Source organism: Ahaetulla prasina, chromosome 1, assembly GCF_028640845.1.
Source record: "Ahaetulla prasina isolate Xishuangbanna chromosome 1, ASM2864084v1, whole genome shotgun sequence".
In the NCBI taxonomy this organism is placed as follows: Eukaryota; Metazoa; Chordata; class Lepidosauria; order Squamata; family Colubridae; genus Ahaetulla; species Ahaetulla prasina.
In genome coordinates, this window is record NC_080539.1 from 320,713,990 (window position 1) to 320,735,062 (window position 21,073).

The following is a 21,073-nucleotide window of genomic DNA, read 5'->3' on the forward strand; positions in this document are numbered from 1 at the left end:
TGTGTTCAGTTCCAGATTATTTTGGTTGCACCACAAGGCTAGTCGTTTGACCTCTCGTCTATATGCGGATTCGTCATTGTCTCGAATGAGACCAATCACTGTTGTGTCATCTGCGAACTTCAGTAGCTTAACTGATGGATCATTGGAGATGCAGTCATTGGCATACAGAGAGAAGAGAAGTGGGGAGAGCACACAGCCTTGGGGGGCCCCTGTGCTAATTGTACAGGTATTTGATGTGATCTTGCTTAGCTTCACCTGCTGCTTCCTGTTTGTTAGGAAGCTTGTGATCCACTTACAAGCCTGTTCCGGTACCTGTAGCTGGTTTAGCTTAGTTAAGAGAATGTCTGGAATGATGGTATTGAATGCTGAACTAAAGTCTACAAAAAGGACCCTTGCATAGGTCTTTGGAGACTCAAGATGTTGTAGGATGTAGTGCAGAGCCATATTAACAGCATCATCTGTTGATCTATTTGCTCTGTATGCAAATTGCAAGGGGTCTAACAGCGGATCCGTGATGGTTTTCAGGTAGGAAAGCACTAGCCTTTCAAAGGTTTTCATGACTACAGATGTTAAAGCAACTGGTCTGTAGTCATTCAGTTCCTTGATGGTGGGCTTCTTCGGCACTGGGATGATGAAGTTACTCTCCCAATTTTCTTTCAGCCCACCATCTAATTACTGGTCAGAAGAACTACAGATTTTTGAAAACAACTTGAAAAATCTACTTGGGGCATTCTACACAAGGACTCTGAAGTTCTGTGACCTCATTATGTCTCTGTATTGGTCTAACTGATTTCCAATCTTCAATAAAATTATATATATATTAAAAATCTTATAGATCTGTGGAATTTGTAGACAGATGCACAGAATTTCCCATTTGCATGTCATGCCCAATTATCAGATACTGATCTTATTACTTTAGGTGAAAAAAGGATCTTGGATGTTTGACTCTTTTTTGCATCTATCTAGAGTCTAGACAAGGCTCATAATGTGAAGTAGGAATACAGATTTTGACTTGTAGGAGGAAGCATTAGAATATTTGCAATAAATGTCCATATTTATTTCTATTTATTTCCATTTCTCATAGCATGATGGGTGAAAGATTTTAGTACTGCTGATGAGGACCAGGAAGGCATTGTTTTTTCTTTCTTAATACTGTGATATTGGAGGGTTTGAAGCAGTGGTGAAATCCAATTTTTTTTACTACCGTTTCTGTAGGCGTGACTTGGGCGTGGTGTGGCTTGGTGGGTGTGGCTTGGTGGGCATGGCAGGGGAAGGATACTGCTAAATCTCCACTCCCACCCCACTTCAGGGGAAGGATACTGCAAAATCTCCATTCCCACCCCACTCTGAGGCCAGCCAGAGGTGGCATTTGCCAGTTCTCCAAACTATTCAAAATTTCCGCTACCGGCTCTCCAGAACCTGTCACAACCTGCTGGATTTCACCCCTGGTTTGAAGGCAACCAAACTTCAAAAAGATTTTCAGGAGGTGGATGAGTGAAAGGGGTAGCAGTGAGGAGATATCCTAAGAAAGGTAAAGTAGAATGAGGTTGTACCCAATGAGCAAACATCTCTGGTGTTTGGGAAAAGGGAGAAAGGGGCATTACTCTCTTATTTTCTGACATATGTATATATTTAATTCGAAACTATATCAGCTATACGACCAATTAAAATTAACTTCAGACCACGTAAACCACAAGAAATATGCTAACAATTTTTGTTATATATAAATATATAAATATATATTTATATTTATATATCTATTCCATGCCAGGTGTAAAAGGACTCTGTTTGTTCAGGAAGCTGACAATTGGGGGAAGTGGCACGTGTTGTTATTCCCATTGCCACATTTTTGTCATCAACAGCAGGAAATGTACAGGCTCTTATTCACCTCCAGCTGCACATGGCCGGAACTATGTTGTTTATTTTTGTAGCTTAGGGTTCTAAGGTAAATGGGCTGGCACAAGAGCAATGTCAGCTTTGCCACAGGGCAGATCAAAGTCCAAAAGAAAATAGAGTATGCTTTGGGCAATTTTAAGAAGAAGGATGGTGTATTATTATAAATAATAAAAGCAAGAATAATGTTACTTTTGATTTAATTTATACAGCTTAGTCATAGGTACTGCATCCAAGTTACACTGTTCTCAGTCTCATGTCTATATATGTTAGGAGACTTTGCCCCATGTTTTCAGTAATAAAAGATGCATTTTATTAGTTTTACTATCTGCTCCATTCTTTAAACTTGTAACTCAGAATAATTTCCATGGAGCACTGTGCGTATGTTGGATCACAATACAAATTAAAGTTGCACTCCTAGTAACTGGAAGACATCATGATCAGGAAGGCTTTCAAACAATTAAATCTATCTTTAATTTAACAGTTCTTGTCAACAGACTATTTTTTAAAGGTAATTGAACCTGAGAAATAATTAGCAAAGGCAATTCTACATCATATGTACTCTCATTTATACAAAGATAAAGTCTACCACTCTATAAAGACCACATCTAGAATACTACTTCCAATTTTCGTCACCACACTATAAAAAAGATGTTGAGACTCTAGAAAGAGTGCAGAGAAGAGCAGCAAAGATGATTAAGGGACTGGAGGCTAAAACACGTGATGAACAGTTGCAGAAACTGGGCATGGCTAATCTAGTGAAGAGAAGGACCAGGGAAGACATGATAGCAGTGTTCCAATATTTGAGGGGCTGCCCCAGAGAGGAGGGGGTCAAGCTATTTTCCAAGGTACCTGAACTGAAGGTCAGACAAGGAAGAATAGAATAGAATAGAATAGAATAGAATAGAATAGAATAGAATAGAATAGAATAGAATAGAATATTGGCCAAGTGGGATTGGACACACAAGGAATTTGTCTTGCTCCATATGCTCTCAGTGTACAAAAAAGAAAAGATCATCAAGAATTCTAAGGTACAACACTTAACGATAGTCATAGGGTACAAATAAGCAATCAGAAAACAATATCAATATAAATTGTAAGGATAGAAGCAACAAAGTTACAGTCATACAATCATAAGTGGAAGAAGATGAGTGATGGAAACGATGAGAAGCTTAATAGTAGTGCAGATTTAGTAATAGTTTGACAGTGTTGAGGGAATTATTTGTTTAGCAGAGTGATGGCATTTGGGAACAACTTCTTGTGTCTAGTTGTTCTGGTGTGCAGTGCTCTGTAGCATCATTTTGAGGGTAGGAGTTGAAACAGTTTATGTCCAGGATGTGAGGGATCTGTAAATATTTCCACAGCCCTCTTTTTGACTCGTGCAATATACAGGTTCTCAATTGAAGGCAGGTTGGTAGCTATTGTTTTTTCTGCAATTCTAATCCTGTGACGTCTGTGTCTGTCTTGTTGGGTTGCAGAACCAAACCAGACAGTTATAGAGGTGCAGATGACAGACTCAATAATTCCTCTGTAGAACTGGATCAGCAGCTCCATGGGCAGTTTGAGCTTTCTGAGTGTTGTGTCTCACCCAATCTCACCACAGCCAGGGCCTGCTTATCTGCTTCTGAACACGGAAGAAGAAATACCTCCAGCCCCCAGCCCTGGCTCCATGCCCAGACAGGCTGAAGAAGAAGAAATACCTCCAGCCCCCAGCTCTGGCTCCATGCCCAGGCAAATGGAGCAACTAGACCCCTCCCCCTCCTCCACAGCATGTGAGCCTGAGGAAGGTTTATTACCAACAGCTGCCGACTGGAGTGACCCTCGTGTCAGAAGACTTGATAGGCAGAGGCAACAGAAGGAAGGGAGGGGCAGGCCTGGATAAGTGCTGAGTCATGGAGCCACACCCCATGGCCTATATAAAGGATCTGCTTTCTGGCATTCTCTGAGTCAAGCAAAGTCTAAACATATCTTGCTGAAGTCACTTTCTGGTCTCCTGCCTGCCTTGAGGACTTTGCTAGGACTTTGGCAGAGCTGCAGAGGCACACCTGATTCGGATTTCCCTGACCCGGCCGTCAGCGGAGGAGTGGGACACAACACTGAGTTGGCGAGAAAGAACATTCTTTGTTGTGCTTTTTTGATGATGTTTTTGATGTTAGCTGTCCATTTTAGATCTTGTGATATGGTAGAACCTAGAAATTTGAAGGTCTCTACTGTTGATACTGTGTTGTCTAGTATTGTGAGAGGTGGAAGTATGGAAGGGTTTCTCCTAAAGTCTACCACCATTTCTACGATTTTGAGTGTGTTCAGTTCCAGATTGTTCCGGTCGCACCACGAGGCTAGTTGTTCAACCTCCCATCTGTATGTGGATTCACCATTGTCTCAAATGAAACTGATCACTGTTGTGTCATCTGCAAACTTCAGTAGTTTAACAGATGGATCGTTAGAGATGCAGTCATTGGTATAGATATATAATGGATGGAAACTGAACAAGGAGATATTCAGCCTGGAAATAAGATTTTTTCTGGCAGTGAGAACAATCAATCAATGGAACAGCTTGCCTTCAGAAGTTGTGGGAGCTTCATCACCGGAAGCTTTCAAGAAGAAATTGGACTGCCATCTGTCAGAAATGGTGTAGGGTCTCCTACTTGGGTGGGCGGTTGGCCTAGATGACCTACAAGGTGCCTTCCAACTCTGTTAATCTGTTTAAAAAGTTGGTAAAAAACTAGACTGTGTTTCTATAATTCCACAAGGGTAATTAGGAATAAGAGTTTAGGTAATACTTGATTTGCTACTGAGACAAAAGACATCATAACTGGAGGCTTGTTCACGATTGGGCATAGCAACAATCTGTTGCTCCCAAAAGAGTGACTTTAATTCAGCCAGAACTCTGGGAATTGAAGTCCACAAGTCTTAAAAGAGCCAAGTTTGCAGACCCCTGTCCTAGGTAGTCTCATCAATTTTGCCTCTTCTTTCAAAGGACAGATTGCATAATACAGGGAATCCTCAACGTACAACCACAATTGAGCCCAAAATTTATGTTGCTAAGTGAGAAATTTGTTAAGTGGTTTTTGTCCCATTTTATGACTTTTCTTGCCACATTCATTAAGTGAATCACTGCAGTTATTAAGTTAGCAACATGGTTGTTAAGTGGAACTAGTTTCCCCACTGAATTTGCTTGTCAGAAGGTCGCAAAAGGTGATCACATGACCCCAGGACACTGCAACTGTCAAAAATGTGAGTCAGTTGTCAAACATCCGAATGTAAATCATGACCATGGGGATGCTACAACGGTCATAAATTCCTTTTTCCAATGCTGTTGTAACTTTCAATGGTCACTAAGCAAACTGTTGTAAGTCAAGGACTACTAGTAAAGGGGATTCTCAGTCAAGCAGATCAATTCACTCAATATTGTACCACCTTCCCCTTTTCATTAAAACCTCTACCTGCTCATCATATTCCGGGAGATGGACTCTTGTCTTGCATCCAGCAATCTGGGGAAGGTAAACAGTGACAGTTTCTCTGCTGCAGGCTTGATCAGTGAAAGCTTGCCTTTATTGCACTGGTTTCCTAGTTGTGCTAGCCACAATGGCTTGGTATGCAGATTAAACATCCCTGCCAGCTAATTTCTCCAAGCTTTGAAAAGCTTCAGTCACTGATATTTACAGATATAGCTACTAATAGAGACAGAACAGCAGCCAGGTCTGGCTTCAGTTTGATCTTATTCTCTCACTCTGACTCAGACATATAAACTCAAGATTTACATCAATATTTTACCTCCTGGGTTTACTTCATGACTGCGCTTTCCAGGGTTCAAGTTCCCAGAGCAAATTGGTGAAGTGTAGTGTCACAAGGAGAGTTGTTAACATGAGTCTCCCCCGCCCCACTCCCGCCATCTCTAATCTACCTATTCTCCGAACTGCAGCAGAAAAAGGTCTTGCCGTTATTACAGACCACATGAAGAGAGGCTGGCAGCCCCAGACATTCTTGTTCCCATGGCGATTTTGCTTACTGGGCAGCAGAGTTCCCAGCCTAGAAAAAAGCAAAGAGCAAAGGACTGAGGCCAGCTAACAGAGCATGGTATGTAACCATGGGGAGGACAGACGGCGACATCTACCACCCTTGCATTTGTGCCTCCATTAAAATATAGTTTATATTGCAGGCCTATACCTGAACATGCATCCTGCAGCTGATGCAGCAGAAAACTGTTGAGGTTATACTGAGAAGGGATCATCCAAAACATTAATTGACTCAAAAGATAGAGGCCTCTGTTTCACTACAAAGTGAAAATAGGGGGATGGATCTCTCTGGCATAAAAGGCTCCCTTCCTGGGACTTCCTAGCTGATGGGGGCTGCAACATTATCTTAACAATATCTTCTTAACATAGATATTAACAATATCTTGAATACAGCTCATCTGTCTGGAACCCGCACTGCATATCGGACATTAATACAATCGAACGAGTCCAGAGATATTTCACAAGAAGAGTCTTCCACTCTTCTCTGCTCGCAACAAAATACCTTATGCAACCAGACTTGAAATTTTGGGCTTAGACAACTTAGAATTTCGCCGTCTTCTGTCCGATCTAAGCATAGTACATAAAATTATCTGCTACAATGTCCTACCTGTCATTGAATACTTCAGCTTCAACCAAAACAATACATAACCATACAATAGATTCAAACTTATGATTGCAGAAAATACAACTTCAGTAATAGGGTTGTCAATGCCTGGAATGCACTACCTGACCCTGTGGTTTCATCCCAAAAACCCCAAAACTTTAACCTTAAAGTGTCTACTGTCGACCTCATCCAATTCCTAAATGGTCTGTAAGGAGCGTGCATAAGCGCACCAGTGTGCCTACCGTCCCTGTCCTAATGTTCCCTTTTATTCTTATCCATTTCATGTTTTCATAATCATGTTTATACTTATATCTGTTATCTAATACATGCTTGATGAAAATAAACACACAAACAAACAAACATGACCCTGCTGCAAGAATTGAAGAGATGTAACTGTGGAGAGGCAATCTTCAAGTAACTAGGTCCCATGTCATGTATATCTTTATAGCCCATTACCAGCACCTTGAACTGAACCCCTAAGCAAAGTGACAAGCAACACAGCTCACAAACAAAGGTATAACATGTGCTAATTGTGACACAAACGTCGCTGGCTGTACCATAGCATTTTGCATCAAATATGTTTCAAGGACAGTGCATGGCAGTGCATAATCCATATGAGAGATGACTAAAGCACAAATGACCACAGCTTCTTGGTTCGAGAATGAGCACAACAGTTGTGGTCTGCCAGCAGCCTGCAGAGCTGGCAGCGGAGTCAGACAGTGATGAGGCTGAGGAAGAGCATGGGCCAGTCCTGGAGGCTGGGGAAGGCCCGGATGAGGACTCTGCATCTGAGGCAGAGATGGGGCCAGGGCCATCAGGGAGTGATGTGCGGACTCTGGAGCCTCCAGAGGCTGACAGTAGTGAGGCAGAGGAACAGGAGGAGCCTGTTCCTAATGCACGCATGAGAAGAGCTGCCAGAAAGCAAGAGTCGCTAAAGCTAAGAGGACGACTCGGGATTAGAGCCAAGAGATGATTGCCCCCTCCCGTAAGGCTTTAAAGACCAGCAACGGCGTTTGGGCTTTTTGTCGGAAAACAACGTTTATAGAATTGCTCTTTGTCTTGCTACATTTATTTCTTGTTGGCGTCTTCTGCTTTTGAACTTTTGCCAAGAAAAGCCTTTGGTAGTTTGCCTAATTAAACCAAGGTTGGTGATAAGACTGAAGACTTGTGTTATGAAGAATTTATTTTGATTTAGTTTGGACTACGCTGAGAATGAGGTAATTCTCATCTGTTCTAATAAAATCTGTTTTTTGAACTGAGTGTGTCTACTACTACCTGGGTCACAACAACAACTGGCTCATTCCAGTACAGCTGGAAGCACAGTGGGAAAGGACCGAAGGCAAGCTTGGCGTAGAGAAAGCAGCAGAGAGCATGGCAAGGAGGGAAGGAAGGAAGGAAGGAAGGAAGGAAGGAAGGAAGAATTCAGGAGGTGCAAGTATAGCCAAGCAACCCAACCAGAGACTATTTCAAGGATGTTTTATGAGAGGAGGCTGCTAGTCTCAAGTCTGCCTGGATGTTTATTTTGAGGCCCCCAGGGTGTACGAAGGCTGAGACTGAACAAAATCCAATGCTTTTGCAAACTATTAGAATTCCCTTAGGAACTTAATGTCAATTTGAGTATTTCTGGATCTTCAAAAAAATAATCCAAATGGAAGACTGGGAACCATTTTTAATTTTTGATGAACGTAAGTGACTAAAAGTGAAAAGAGTTATTTAACTTGGAGGGATTAGGCTGCCTCGTCCCATACATCTCTTACAGTATGAGACAAGATTTCAATACAACATCTAAAGTTATTATTACCAAATGTAGTTTGTTGCTGGCAATGATCTAGTAGGTAAGTTTCATTAACCTAAAATGCATGGGGTTTAGTTATAATAATAGTATATTCAGAAAAAGGATTTGGAATGTAAAACAGCTGAATATTCAAAATACTTAATGTAAAAAAGAGTTCTCGTTTCACTTTTTTCTCAAAGATATATTCTATGTTAACAGAAATAAATTCTAGAGTACTAATTTAGTTTACAGATCATGCAGCAGTAGCACTTCATATAGAGCAAAAGTACGGTATTTGCTGATACAAAAGTAAAAAAATAATATTGACTATAGTTCAGTATATAGATAGTCCTTGACTTACAACCATTCATTTAAGAACCATTCAAAGTTATGACTGCTGAAAAAAGAGACTTACAATTTGCCTTCACACTACAATTTTTGCGGCATCTCTGCAGTCACATGATCAAAATTCAGGCACTTGCAACCGGCATGTATTTATGGTGGTTGCAATGCCCCAAAGTCAGGTGATTGCCAACTGCAACCTTCCCAGTTGGCCTCCAGCAAGTAAAATCAGTGGGGGAAGCTGGATTCACTTAATGATTCCAGTGATTCGCTTAACAACCATAAAGTCAGGTTCAATTATCTCACTTAGCAATGGAAGTTTCAGTTCCAAATATGATCATAAATTGAAAACCACCTATATTTTAATAGTTTTCTTAAGGTATCTTGGTCTTTAGAGAGATATATTTGTAGTTTTTAATGATAAAACCACTAAAATGAATTGATAACCTTATTTACAGGTAATTAAAGAATTATAGGAAATGATGTTATATGCCAAGGAATAATTCCTGCCATCTCTTGAATTCATTGGTGAAGCGGAAGATGGCATTTGAATTCCAACTTGGCAAGGATTCTGTTCATAGTGTGTGATGGAATACTTTCCCGAATTATTTTGTTATAAATTCCATAGTGACCATTTTTGAACTGGACTACACCTCTCCTAATCAGAATCTTCATAACATGTTCATACTACAGAGGTATTTCCACTAACTAAGTCCTTAGAAGTCATCCAGATTTAACAATTCCTCAGATTTAGAAAAAAAGAAATAAATTATCTTGAATTTCCTATTCCCATTCATTAGCTTAGGTTACAAGATCCCTTGTTATTAGAAGCAGCCCCAGATGTTTCATTTATATCTGCTCTGGTATAAACCAAGATGCAGCAAAAGTATAAATATATATTAAGATAAAAACAAACTACATGTTAATTCAAAATGTTAAAATCAGGTGATTCAAACACAATTTAATCAATAACATTATATTTTAAAATACGTAGGGGATGATATAAGATTTTTTTCTGAAAATCTCATTGCATTTAATAATATCTAACAATTAAGTTCTATACTTGTATAATGTATGGTCGACATATCACAGGGACACTTTCATCTGCTAGAAAACTTTTTAAAACTTTATTGGACACCATTTTCTTGTTTATTTGACTACATCGTTTTTGATAAACTATACTATTACAAAAATGTCTTTTACAAAATGAAAAAGGATTTTAATATCCAGGGTTATTGTTAATGTTGGGAGAAGAACTACTGCCAATGGTATAATATTGCTTGCTCAAAAGCAGGAACAAGAAGAAACACATTGAACAAATAAATGGAAAATAGAGAGAAAAATTGGCATGAGAAACACATGAGAAAATACGTGTTATCATACTTCAACTCCTGCCCTGTTTCAAAGGAATACTAGATACTTTAATAGAAGGAATACTAGAAATTAAACAATTAATAAGAGATGGGCACATACTTTTTTTTATTATACCAGTTTCCCCCTTATTTTTCCACAATATTGTTCCTGGCAAAATTTATTTGGAAAAACTAGCTTTTGCTGCCAGATAGCTAGCTTTATAAGAGAGATGTCTATCTGTGTAATATCTTAACAGGAAAAAAATCCCTCACTGTTCCAGAGAAAGTAGAACAGGAGTATGCAACTAAATCCCATTCAGATGCTTTGGATTGACTTCAATCAGTTCCAAGCAGCATGGCCAAGATGAAGGCACTATGGAAACTTTGTTCTAAAATATTTGGAGGGCACCAGATTGCTTGCCCAAGATGTGAAGTGAATCTGCCAGCTCTAACAAGCCTTTCTCCAAACACAGTTCACTACAACAGCTTGTTGAAAATTAATACCACAGTGTTAAAAAAAAGGAAAAACAGCTGGATATGGTGAAGAAAGGATAAAACAGAGACACAAAGTTGGCAGGAAATTAAAAAAAGACTATTACAGTAATGACAACAACAAACATTATTATGATCAATGATTAGTAACAAAAAAAAAAAGAATATTGCAAAATAAAGTACTGTTGCAATTGTGTCTACTTAGTTCCTGGGATCTTCTTTACAGGAAGGATATTCTAGGCCAGTGATGGTGAACCTTTTATACACAGAGTGCCCAAACTGCGCTTGCATGCCCAAATTTAAAGGTGCACACGAACTCGCGAAAATGCGCATGTACATGTGTGGGACATGCGTGACTGTGCGCATGTGTGGACATGCGTGCATGCACAGCAGAGTCCCAAAGACCAGCTGGCCGATGGGAGGCAGGGCATCCCAGCACCGGCAGCGCAGCAAGAGGTAAAATCTTTTTCTTTCATGAGCTTCTGTTTCGTCATTTGCAGGGAAACAGAAGCTCACAAAAGCTCACGGAGATCTGACTTGGGGCGACAGCGCGCATGCCAGCAGAGGGCTCTGCGTGCCACCGCTGGCACACATGCCATAGGTTCGCCATCACGGTTCTAGGCAGAAGTTAGCTGGCTTGATTATTCAGTTTTCCATTGAAATGACAATAAACAGCCGTTTGATAAGCCTAGACAAACAATTCAGGATTTCTTTCTTTCTTTCTTTTTTGGTTTACATTTATATCCCGCCCTTCTCCGAAGACTCAGGGCGGCTTACAGTGGGATAAATATAATATTTCCATTTCATGACCAGTGAACACTATCATGGGTCAACATTATGGCTAGTGTGCTATCCCAGCAAAACAGTGAAGTGCTTTGTAGCTATCCTCCTCTGGGCCTGGTATTTGTTTTATGTTTTGTATATAACTTCAACCGAATTGAACATTTATTTACTGAAAGGATGGCAACTTTATTTCCAAATTATTTATCTTAAAAGAGAGAAGTTGCCTTATATTTCCTGAAATATGGTAGTATCGGCTTTGAGGGGAAGGGGGGAATTATCTTCCTTTGGGATAAATATAATATTTTATAGTCACTTTTTCACTCATGTTTTAAGGTGGAAAAAATAATTACCAATATAAAACATAACTGAAAAATAACCCAGCAGAATTCTACACAGAATGCAGCAGAACATCTCAGATATATTCTATCTGTGAAAAATTATACAGAGCTAAAATAGCTAATGGAAGAATAATGTCCCCTGGAAAAGAGTTTCAAGAAGAAAAACACCGCACCTCTGAAACTTCATTCTTCATTCACCATTTAAGATCTCTTAAACATAATTAAAGGTAAATGTAAAGGTTCCCCTCAAATATATGTGCTAGTTGTTCCCGACTCTAGGGGGCGATGCTCATCTCCGTTTCAAAGCTGAAGAGCCAGTGCTGTCTGAAGATGTCTCCGTGGTCATGTGGCCAGCATGACTAAACGCCAAAGACGCACAGAACACTGTTATCTTCCCACCAAAGGAGATCCCTATTTTTCTACTTGCATTTTTTTACGTGCTTTCAAACTGCTAAGTTGGCAGAAGCTGGGACAAGTAACAGGAGCTCACCCCGTTACACAGCACTAGGAATTCGAACCGCTGAACTGCTGACCTTTCGATCAACAAGCATCCCTCCCTAAGCACAATTAGTCAATCATAATTTTATGATATACAACTAATAACATTGCATTAGAATTGAATGTTTTATCTGGAACAGAACTATTTTTAGTGAGAAAATATATGCTAGTAAAATGAAATAGAATTGTAACTTTGAGAGAATATTCACCTGATGCTTAACAAATCAGTAATTAAAACTTGATGTGCAGGGCCAGCTCTTCTTTTAATTTGGATATGGAAATCTCTTCAGCAGCGTTTCAGGAAAAACTTGTATTATTCATTGAATTTATACCGTATTATCAAGGAGGAAGAGAGATTTTTCTGTCTCAGGTGCCAAAATAATTTGATTAGTCTGGGTTCTATGGATTTTAATTGGAGTGGGAATTGTGCTATTTGCTACTTTGCCTCATCAGGCAGCAATGTATCCTAAGCCTGGTGGATAGTTCTTACATAAGGCGGGGTAAAACTATTCTGTTTTTTTCTCTTTGCAATAAGATATGTTGTGAAACAATGGAAGGTGACATCTGAACCCCATTTCAAGTTCTCTGAAGAATGCAGGACAATTACTAGAGTTGTGCAAATTCTTTGAAAAGGAACTTCAGAATGTGTCTGGTGTCCTACAAAGCACCTCCTTTTGAATTGTCAGAGATAGGATTGGGGTTAGGGCAGCAGTATTCACAAAAGCAATCACATCTTGCCAAGTACATATTATTGGATAACCTGGTAATGCCACTGTGATCTTTTTTTTTTTCCTGAGTGAGCCATGCCAGTCCAGCAGACAGCCCAGCCTGGGGAAAAAAATGAAACCACTTATAAAACCGACCTTTACAGACATTGCCACTATAACCAGTTACAGAAAGACTCTTGGGACACAGGCTTGGACTGTGGGAAGCAGCCTTTTAACTGTGACTAGAAAATAGCTCCTTTTGTCTATTTAAAAGGGCTGCCTAATTCCAGCTAAGTATCCATTAGGAAAGGCAATGATATAAGTTTTGAAATGAAAGAAGTAGTTTAGGAGTCTGAACTGTCATTTCAACCATCTCCCTTCAATTTATGTGCAACAAGCTCCTTATTCAAAACTGTTTCCCCCCCCCCCTAAAGATGACTAACCTATATAATCCCAAATAGATTTATTGTAAATTAGGATGCCCATCAGAGAGTTGCAAAGGCAACAAAAACCTAATTTCTCGCACCGAGTTATAGCTTCTACAGTCTCACAACTCTAGGGAAAGGAGTTACTTTGGCTTCACCAATCTGGAAATTTTCTTATGACTTCTCATTTCATTTATTTTGTGTTTTTCAGATACTAGTGTATGCAAAGTAAATCCAACATTTCTCTGATCTTCACAATACTCTCTCTAGCTTCCATGTTGCCACAATTCCTTGACTTGACATGGCTTCCTTAGTTCTCATAGCTATTGTTATTTCTATCTAGCACAGATAAAATTTCCTCAGCATTTTATTAACAATAAAATTGACAATAAAATGCACCCGAAAAGTGTGGTGGAGGAAAATGGTGAGCAGATAGAAATACAATTAACCAAATAAATTAACAAAATTAAAAATTGTTACTTAAGCATAATGAAGAGACAAATTATAAGTATGTAATTAAGCATTTTCAACAAACTGTGAGAAAATTCATCAAAACGAATGGGAAAAGTAAATTATGGTTAAGCTTTTCTCACTGCTTTCGTGATTTCATAAAGATGAGTAACCTGAAATAAAGACTAAGAAAAATTTATTGCTCATCACAATACTCTCTTTTTTCTAAAGATAAATTTGGAATGTGGAGTCCAGATCTAAGATCCTGCAGAGGGTCATTCTATTTGTGAGGTCAAAAAAATGAATAAATTAGAGCAAATCCTACCAATCAGCATCACGTTCCTGATAACCAGAAGCTGTACAAGAAGCTTTCCATGGACATGTGTAGGAAGCAATATGACCTCTGAAAATCTAATTCAAATAAGAAATCGTGGGATTGTTGCTGTCTAGATCAAGGAACACCGAAGAGACTTATGGGTAAAAAAACAAAGTTCCTGAGAACTGCCAATATTAAGCTATTAATATTAATTCAAGACTCATCCCACAGTTTCCAAATTATCCTTGTAATAACCTATGTTGCTGAACAAAACAAATATCTTTATTTTATTCCAGGGCAATAGAGATTTGTTTGTTTTATTAGTTCTGAAATATCTGAACTGCAGATGAACGGCAAAATGTGACAAAGAATAGCAATTCATATGATGATTTTTGGGAGAGAGAGAGAGAGAGAGAGAGAGAATTTAGATTTTTTTTGTCTTTTTAATTGCTTTTGCTTCTTTTCTCATCCTCTCATTTCTTAGGGTTTGTTTTTTCTTTATGCTCTCTTCACTAGGAGAATTTGTATAGAACTGTTACTTTTCCCCCTTTCTTCTTCTTTCCTTATTGCATAGATTATTGCATTTAAAATTGTAATTTTATATAAATCTTTTGTTAACTTTATTTTTGACACTAATGTAGTCCTCATTTACCAATCACTCGTTCAGCAACCATCTGAAATTATGACAGTGCTGGAAAAGGAGACTCATGACTAATTCTCAAAGATGTGGACATGGCAGCATCCCTCTGGGTCAGGTGATCATGATTTACATGCTTGGCAACCAGTGTGCATTTATACTGATCACAGCATCTGGTGATCACGTGATTTCAGTTTATGACCTTCACAGCTCGCTTCAACAAGAAAAGTGAATAAGGAAGCCAGCAGGAAGTTACAAGTCATTTATGTGAAATAGCATGTAATCACCTGAACTGTTTTGCTTCACAACGGGCAGCCAGAACTGATGAACTGATGTTGTAAATTGGACATGGTCATGTGTTTCATTTTATGATCACCTTGCTTAGTAACAGAGTTTCTGGCCCCAAATGTGATGGGTAAGTACCTATATGTAATGTTTATATAACAATATAATTATATTGCTCTTTTATTTCTAAGTTGTGCTATTGATGTTATTATATACGTGTTCTGTCCTCACTACACGTTAGTCTGTGGGCAGCTCGACATGCAGCTAAACCCACCTATCCTCCAATAGAGCAGACCATGTGTGTAGATCTGAATGCTTTATTGGAAGAACAGGATATGGTGAAACTGGGGAAAGTAGGGATACATACAATGAGAATCAAATACAAGATAGACAGTATTGAGTTACTGCTGAACAGAACAATTAATAAATACAAGCAATTTAAATCTCACCAGTAATGCTCTGTATGTGGGATGTGGGCTTGTCCTTGGATGACCATGTGCCACAGATTAAGATGGATTCTTCTTTGTGCTTCTTCCTTCTCCAAATGCTAAAGGAAATGGAGTCTGGCTTCCCAGCAGGCACTTGTTTTGTGAGTGCAGGTTGATAAGTAATGGGGTGGAGTCAGCTTCAAACAATATATTTCATTTCCCAACCCCCCCATTACATAAAATAATACTTCCTAATTATTCAAAGGCAATTTGATATTTCTTAATCTGATATCTGTTTCATAAATAATCAATCCATTTTTCCATTCAATTAAATATCTTTCCTGCGTATTGTCTTTTAAAAAAGCTGAGATTTTAGCCATCTCAGCCAAATTAGTAACTTTCAATATCCATTCTTCTATTGTAGGTAACTCTTTTTTCTTCCTTGCTGCTGTTATTAAACTCAGAATCAATTTAGTCTCAATCCCTGTACAATCTGTTATAATTCCCAAAAGGAAAAATTGCGGCAGGAACTTTATCTTCTTCTTCAGGACATTTTGAATGATCCACCAAATTCTTATCCAAAAGGCCTTAATTTTCTTGCAAGTCCACCAAATATGAAAATATGTAGCGTCATCACAGTCACACCTCCAACATTTCGCTTGGATATCAGGATACATACATGATAATTTTTTGGGATCTAAGTGCCATCTATAAAACATCTTATAAAAATTTTCCCTTAAATTCTGTGCTTGTGTAAACTTAACATTTCTAACCCAGATTTTCTCCCATGTTTCCAACATTATTGGTTCCTGAATATTCTGTGCCCATTTTATCATACAGTCCTTTACCAAATCCTTTTCCGAATCTATTTCAAGCAACACATTATACAATCTCTTTATATGCTCCTGGGTCTGATTTCTAATTTGCTTTATTAAATTTTCCTCCCTTTGCATTATACCAATTTTTTGATCTTCTTTCCATCTAGCACTTAGTTGCCCATATTGAAACCAAGTATAATTCCTCCCTTCTTCATTTAATACCTGTAATGATTTTAATTGCAATCTACCTCCTTCAGCATACAAAAGTTCTTTATAAGTAATCATTTCCTGTTTCTGTTCTATATTTATATTCTCTATTGCATGTCTGGGCTCGCCCATATAGGAATCTTATAGTCTAGTTTATAAGAATATTTTTTCCAGACCCGCAAAAGAGCACTTCTCAACACATGATTCTTAAAAGCCCTATCCACTTTTTTTTCATAAAATAAATATGCATGCCATCCATATAACAAGTCATAACCTTCTATATTCAAAATTCTTTCCTCCGTTAAATTAAACCAGTCACTTATTACTGAAAGGGCTACAGCTTCATAATATAGTCTAAAATTAGGCACCTCTTTCCCGTGAGTCCTGAATTATTTTCATTTTAACCCTCGCCTTTTTACCTTGCCATATAAATTTATTAAGCCCAATCTGCCAATCCTCCAAATTTTTATCTTTCTTAATTATTGGTATCATCTGGAACAGAAACAAAAATCTAGGTAACACATTCATTTTGATAGCCGCAATCCTCCCCAATAGCGATAACTGCAATTTTTTCCAGATACTCATATCATTCTGAACTTTTTGCCATAGCAAGTCATAATTATTCTTATAAAGTTTCTTGTTCGATGAGCTAATATAAACCCCTAAGTATTTAACCTTTTTTACCACCTCAAATCCTGTTATTTCCTCTAGTTTTTGTTTCTGTTGTATAGACATATTTTTGATTATCACTTTTGTTTTATTCTGATTTATTTTAAATCCTGATACCTTTCCATATTTATCAATTGTTTCCAACAAAGATCTACTTGAATTTATAGGATTTGTTAAAGTACCCACTACGTCATCTGCAATACCACATGTTTTCTTATATAAAGATAATAATGTTAGATTTATCCACAGAGACACAATCATGCTTTCAACCTATTTTTAAAAAATCAACATTTCTAATGTAGCAGTTTCTTCTGTTGGCAACTGGCTGTGCAAATTTATGCCTGATTCTATAAATTATTATCCTAATAATCTTTTAATAAAAAAATATTTATGTTGTCCTAATATTGAGAACCAAGTCCAGATAATCTAAAACAGGTTCTGGAAATTAAATCAAAACCTTGCTCATGAACCATTGCTCAATAATTATTAATAAAATTATAATATTATATTTCTGGTTACATTAACAAAACACATTATGTGGAGCTCCTGAAAGTTTGTATATATAAACATGTATATATTATGATAATTTATTTTCATACAAATGTACATAAAGGTACTACCACTAACTCGAGGGGTCATTTGAATATAGATCTGGAAATTCACTATAATATGATGCAGATAAGCATAATTTTTCCCAACAATATGTCATCTAGTGCCTGACAAATTCTACAACCAATTTTATTTTATATTAAATTAATGATGAACAAATAGAAAAAAAATCTACAATTTTATATAGCAATGAAATCATCTTTTCTCCAAGAATTCCTGGAGACCCCACAGAACTGCTGAAGGTATTTGTACAAAGTAAGAATGGATGGCTACAGGTAAGTGTTTGGCTAGAAATAGCTTATTTTCTTAGAAATAGGCTAAAGTGATTCAGATGCTAAAAGGTTAGAAGGATACCATCTTCATCGGTTTCCCTTATGAAAACTGATGGTGAATGTAATAATATATTCTCAAAATCTCAAATGTATTCCTGGCACAAAATGTTTGAAGATCCTTAGAATATATTATTTTATAATTATGTATTGTTATTAATTACAACTGAAGAAATATCATTTCAAATAGAAATAGTTCCTGCTAAGCTGTGAGGTCCTTCTTAAAAAATCCTTTCTGATTAGAGAAGAAATGGTGAACTGGTGATATCTCCAAAAAGTAGAACTGACCACCATGACAGAATGAAAATCTGGCAAGTAGATCAGCTCTTCGATAATTCCTCTCTGGACAAGGAAAGGATTTGGTATCACCCACCTCTGCTCCAGGCAGCTGCTCCACATGAAGAGACTGCAAGATAGAAATCTGTTGGATTTAGAACTCTGGAAGATGGTGGATTAACCATTTGCTCAAATAACAATCAGCACCTTTGAAAGGACACTAAGTTCATATACTTCCTTTTCTACTCACTTTCAGAAATTGCTTGTTAAATGCTGTTCAGCTATTAGGAACCTTTAGATTTAAACGTTTTACTGTACTGCATGTGTTTCCTTCAACCCTTAATAAAAGAAATTTTAATACAAGTTTAAGAATTTTAAAAAATATTAGAATAAAGAGCAATAAGGTGCAGTTACAAATAGACTAAGGGTTCAAAAGAAATAAGATTTTTAAATCTTGAAATAAGATTTTGGAATTAATTATAAAGAATCTTTACCGTGGAAAAACTGTTTTGCTTTGATTTTTTAAAAATATATAAGACTTCAAAACTGGACACTAGGGGAAACTCTAAGGAGCTAAGATTACAATTAAAGGAGAACACTTAAATTCAATTTACAATTACAAAATGAGGCAAAATAATCCAACAATAGACATAATAAAGGATATTTTTCAACCAATTCACACATAAATTAATTTTTAAAAATGTCTACTGCTATAAATAAATTGTGTCTAAAAGGAACAAGTTCTACCTGACTGAGTTGAAAGTGGATTTACAAATGATAGACTACAATAACATTGAAAAAGAAGTTACACTGAAATACAAAAGAAACTGAAAATTAAAAGGGATGTAAACAACAAACCGAGAATGACCTGGGTAATTTTCCTGTATGAGATTTATAAAAGAGGCTTGTTAAGTATTTAAGAATTTTGTGAGAAGGAATAAAAATAAAAGAAACCAAATTCTACGACAGTGAGAAATAAATGGAAGGCATATTAAGTTGGTTTATTTGATCAAGGTTAAAATAGGCATGTTGTTCTCTGTTAACCTTTAATGGATTTTTGCTGACATTAGGACTAATGTCCTAATGAAGATGATTATAGATTGGTCTATTGATAAGGGATAGGATATGGGAAGAAGAGATCATTTGCTTATTTTAAGAGAAGGTAATAAATTACTAAAATTGTTTAAACTTGTGATGAAGGTGGGAATCTCATTTTATATATTTATTGTCTTTTTCTTTACCATATTCTTATTTTCTTTTCCCCCCTCTATTTTCCTTTCTTCCTTTCTTTTCTGCACCTTGTAGTCTTCTTTGTTCTATTTTCTCCTGTTTGTATTACCATAGTTTGTAATTATAGTCTTTAATTCCTTTCTTTCAGAAAATTATACCAAATAGGCTAAGAGCTTTACAGGGAAATAAGGAAAAACACAATCTAAATTTACTGTTTAAATACACTTTCACTCTACTGCCACCATTAGCCTCTCACCGACCAGTGCGCTCTCACAGAGAAGGCCTCCTCCGGATACCGTCAGCTAAACAATGTCGGCTGGCGACCTCTAGGGGGAGGGCCTTCTCTGTGGGGGCCCCTACCCTCTGGAACGAGCTTCCTCTGGGGCTTCGTCAACTCCCCGATCTCAAGTCCTTCCGCCGCGAGCTGAAGACGCTGCTGTTTTGAAGAGCAGGACTAGCTTGAACGTAGTTTTAAACTTGGGATTTTTTAAAAAAAGGGTTTAAATGAGGTTTTAAATTTGTATTTAAAAGTTAGAGCATCAATTGAATTTAACTGTCTATTCTTTTAGTTTTTTATGTATTATATGTTTTTCTGTTGTTTTTGACTGTGAACCGCCCTGAGTCCTTCGGGAGATGGGCGGTATACAAATATAATAAATAAATAAATAAATAAATATCCCGCACAGAATCTTTAACATTATCCATGTGTGTCTTATTTGTTTAATCACACCTAATGTTCCATAAGAGGGCAATGTCGAGCCCAAAATAAAATGCTTATGTCTTTGTTGGATGACTGTGCTGGGGGAGTGGGGGGGAATACTGTTTTCAATGTTTTGTTTTGTTTGTATGGTTGCTTCATTTATTTACTTTTTTGGGAGGAACCATTTATTTTAATTGTGAGCGACGTAGAGTGTGAGCTCTGGGCGGCTCATCTCAGTGGCTGTATAAATGGAATAAATGATAAAACCAGATAAAAACTGTGTGTCATTCTTGTTATCCAACACAAATTGTATCAGAACGAAGAGGGAGTGTGAAGTCAATAGTGTGTGTGTGTGTTAATGGGGAACGTTGAGATAACTGGAGTTTTCTTATCATCTCTCACAAGAGAGTTTGACAAGATGCAAATGTTAACATTTCTTCAGCTTTTTTATTTTATTTTGTCACAACAGTATATATAAGCATAAGCATGAAACAACTATACAACATATAAGCGTATATATAATGAAACAATAGGACAGGAACGGTAGGCACCTTTGTGCACTTATGCACGCCCAACATTTGAAAAGGTGGTGGCGTCCCAGCTTTGGAACCGATGACTTGGTTGGCTCTTTCCGTGCTTAAAATGTTGTGGCGCAAGCAGAGTCGCTTTTGTGGTTATAAGACTTTTAACAAGAAGCTACCTCACAATCACAACTTTTGGGGAACGCTCTCACGAAATCGGAACGCCCCGGATTCCCCCCACCCACACAACTAACATTTAATTCACGAATATATAATTATTATATATATATATAAAAGGGCGGGACCAACCAGCTGTTCTGTCCAATGGCAGCCCAGTTTCCCGGAAAGGCGTCTGATGCGCTGCGAAGGTCCGG